This window comes from Drosophila subpulchrella, unplaced genomic scaffold, assembly GCF_014743375.2.
Source record: "Drosophila subpulchrella strain 33 F10 #4 breed RU33 unplaced genomic scaffold, RU_Dsub_v1.1 Primary Assembly Seq140, whole genome shotgun sequence".
NCBI lineage: Eukaryota > Metazoa > Arthropoda > Insecta > Diptera > Drosophilidae > Drosophila > Drosophila subpulchrella.
In genome coordinates, this window is record NW_023665481.1 from 15,705 (window position 1) to 20,000 (window position 4,296).

A 4,296-nucleotide genomic window follows, 5' to 3' on the forward strand; every position below is an offset into this window, starting at 1 on the left:
GTTTTGCCACTACTTTTTCGCGTCACTAATAATATGACGATACAGTCTTGCTACCATAACATAAGTTTTGAACAATAAGAGGAGCAGACACACCAACCAACCAACCGCGCTGCTACCATTATATATACTTATATTTATATAAGTCCTCTTTACTTGAATGGCCTCTTTACTGAATTTCAATACCATAGGAATATTTATTTATACATGGAATATGTTTTGCCACTACTTTTTCGCGTCACTAATAATATGACGATATAGACTTGCTACCATAACATAAGTTTTGAACAATAAGAGGAGCAGACACCAACCAACCAACCGCTGCTACCATTGAATGAACCATATATACAAACTTTTATATATGTCCTCTTTACTTGAATTTTAATACCATAGGAATATTTATACATGGAATATGTTTGCCACTTTATCATCGCGTCACTAATAAGATGACGATACATTTTGTTTGTTCAATATTTACTTATATATTGATGTTTCCAATTTAGGTCTTTTATATTTCTTCTTCCCTACCTTACACACCACAAACAAAGTGGCGTGCGATGCTGCAAGCAAGCATAATGATTATGCCCGCTTGCAACATCTTTATTATCGAATCATCAAGCAAAGGATAAGCTTCAGTGGATCGCAGTATGGCAGCTGCTCAACCACTTACAACACCTTGCCTGTTACAAAAGTCGTTTACAATTGATTCTAGGCTTTGTCATTGTATTAAATAATGCTTTTTATATGTAACTAGCGCGGCATCAGGTGATCAAAGATCCTCCCAATTTACTATGTTACAAATTACATTGGCATCACATCCATTGTCGTTTATAAAGTAAATTATAAACTTTAAATGTTTTAGAAGCCATACAATGCAAATTGCCCCTTATTTATCATTGCAGTCCAGCACGGATACGACCTTAGAGGCGTTCAGGCATAATCCAACGGACGTAGCGTCATACCACTGTTCGCTCGAACAAGTATTGTGCCATTGGTCCGTACCTGCGGTTCCTCTCGTACTACGCAGGAATGCTGTCGCAACAACGTTTTGTCATTAGTAGGGTAAAACTAACCTGTCTCACGACGGTCTAAACCCAGCTCACGTTCCCTTGCATGGGTGAACAATCCAACGCTTGGTGAATTTTGCTTCACAATGATAGGAAGAGCCGACATCGAAGGATCAAAAAGCGACGTCGCTATGAACGCTTGGCCGCCACAAGCCAGTTATCCCTATGGTAACTTTTCTGACACCTCTTGTTAAAAACTCTTTAAACCAAAAGGATCGATAGGCCGAGCTTTTGCTGTCCCTGTGTGTACTGAACACCGAGATCAAGTCAGCATTTGCCCTTTTGCTCTATGTGTGGTTTCTGTCCGCACTGAGCTGGCCTTGGGACACCTCCGTTATTATTTGAGAGATGTACCGCCCCAGTCAAACTCCCTACCTGGCAATGTCCTTGAATTGGATCATACCTGAGTAATTGGAGTTATACCAAATTTTCAAATCAAAAATACATAAATGCACCGTTTTATTAAAGAATTTGTTTGCGATTATATAACAAACTCGTGATACTTTGATCAAGAAGCTTGCATCAAAACCCAATACCATAAGATATAATAAATATATCCGTATAATGGCTAGGAAATGATACACGTTCCATTTAATCAAGTAAGTAAGGAAACAATAAGAGTAGTGGTATTTCATTGGCGATACCAAACCGAAGTCTAATATCTCCCACTTATTCTACACCTCTTATGTCTCCTTACACTGCCAGATTAGAGTCAAGCTCAAAAGGGTCTTCTTTCCCCGCTAATTATTCCAAGCCCGTTCCCTTGGCTGTGGTTTCGCTAGATAGTAGATAGGGACAGTAGGAATCTCGTTAATCCATTCATGCGCGTCACTAATTAGATGACGAGGCATTTGGCTACCTTAAGAGAGTCATAGTTACTCCCGCCGTTGACCCGCGCTTACTTGAATTTCTTCACTTTGACATTCAGAGCACTGGGCAGAAATCACATTGTGTCAACACCCGCTAGGGCCATCACAATGCTTTGTTTTAATTAGACAGTCGGATTCCCCAAGTCCGTGCCAGTTCTGAATTGATTGTTAATTGATAATCGTTATAATTAATAAGAACTAATTGGTTTAACCCAATTAGTATTCTTAAAAATTTTAGCAAGAAAGTTCCACAATTGGCTACGTAACTAAACTATCCGGGGAACAAGTGACCAACATAAATGCCAGACACTCTATTTACCCAGAACGAGCACATAAACCATGTTATTGTTTCCCAATCAAGCCCGACTATCTCAATCTTCAGAGCCAATCCTTATCCCGAAGTTACGGATCTAATTTGCCGACTTCCCTTACCTACATTATTCTATCGACTAGAGACTCTTCACCTTGGAGACCAGCTGCGGATATTGGTACGGCCTGTTGAGAAGTTTGCGTGTCCCCACCATAAATTTTCAAGGTCCGAGGAGAAAATATCGACACAACAGTATATGTCATGCTCTTCTAGCCCATCTACCATATCTCTCTGCGAAAGACTTCCATGGTAGTACGGCTATAAAACAGAAAAGAAAACTCTTCCGATATCTCTCGACGGCTTCTTTATGGTCGTTCCTGTTGCCAGGATGAGCACGAGGCCCATATTTAATAACAAACGGATACTCAACAGGTTACGGAATTGGAACCGTATTCCCTTTCGTTCAAAATTATTCAAGTATATTAATTAGCTTGATTTATATAATATAATTATATTTGTATGGCATTTGTGTTTTACTTGAAAATTTTCGGCTTTCGCCTTGAACTTAGGACCGACTAACTCGTGATCAACCACTGTTCACACGAAACCCTTCTCCACTTCAGTCCTCCAAGGTCTCATTCGATTATTTGCTACTACCACCAAGATCTGTACCAATGGCAGCTCCATGCAGGCTTACGCCAAACACTTCTACGCATACCATTGTACCTTCCTACTCACTAAAGTTTCAAAATTTATATCACAAGTAATATAAATCATCTACTTTAGCGGTAATGTATAGGTATACAACTTAAGCGCCATCCATTTTAAGGGCTAGTTGCTTCGGCAGGTGAGTTGTTACACACTCCTTAGCGGATTTCGACTTCCATGATCACCGTCCTGCTGTTTTAAGCAACCAACGCCTTTCATGGTATCTGCATGAGTTGTTAATTTGGGCACCGTAACATTACGTTTGGTTCATCCCACAGCGCCAGTTCTGCTTACCAAAAGTGGCCCACTGGGCACATTATATCATAACCTTGAACTTCATATCAAGAAAGTTAAGGTTCTTACCCATTTAAAGTTTGAGAATAGGTTAAGATCGTTTCGACCCTAAGGCCTCTAATCATTCGCTTTACCAGATAAGATTATTTTATATAACATTAAAATGCACCAGCTATCCTGAGGGAAACTTCGGAAGGAACCAGCTACTAGATGGTTCGATTGGTCTTTCGCCCCTATACTCAATTCTGACAATCGATTTGCACGTCAGAACTGTTTCGGTCTTCCATCAGGGTTTCCCCTGACTTCAACCTGATCAAGTATAGTTCACCATCTTTCGGGTCACAGCATATATGCTCAAGGTACGTTCCAGTTAGAGGCATAAATAATATAAATATCATTATACATAACTATATAGAACGCCCCGGGATTGTGTTAATTAGCTATAAATAGTTAAAAAACTAATCCCATTATTAGTCAAGTTAATTACGCTATTAGGTTTATATCCCAATAACTTGCACATATGTTAGACTCCTTGGTCCGTGTTTCAAGACGGGTCCCGAAGGTATCCTGAATCTTTCGCATTGTTAATCATACAAGTGCATATAATAAACACAAAAATCAATGATAATTATGCCATTATATAATTCCGAAAAATTAACGCACTGTATTCATATAAATCTATCAGCACTTTATCAAATTAATAACATTTATTCTGTGTTAAAATGCAAGCAAATTAATTTGAATAAACTATAAGTTATATTTTATGATAAATTTTGTATGCTAATAGATTACAATGTCCTTATATGGAAAAAATGCACACTATTATCATAATATTGTTTAAATATTACAATTTTAATGATGAATTTTCCATAACGGATATTCAGGTTCATCGGGCTTAACCTCTAAGCAGTTTCACGTACTGTTTAACTCTCTATTCAGAGTTCTTTTCAACTTTCCCTCACGGTACTTGTTTACTATCGGTCTCATGGTTATATTTAGTTTTAGATGGAGTTTACCACCCACTTAGTGCTGCACTATCAAGCAACACGAC

The 4,296-nt window shown here is 38.5% G+C and overlaps 1 non-coding gene across 1 annotated transcript in view; it reads right to left on the bottom strand.

The window, feature by feature from the left end:
- Positions 1-603: 603 nt before the first annotated feature.
- Positions 604-4,296, bottom strand: part of LOC119558798 — a 3,972-nt gene continuing 279 nt past the window's right edge. The window contains exon 1 of the ribosomal RNA XR_005220446.1: positions 604-4,296. This exon is cut by the window's right edge and continues 279 nt beyond it. This is a non-coding gene — a ribosomal RNA (large subunit ribosomal RNA).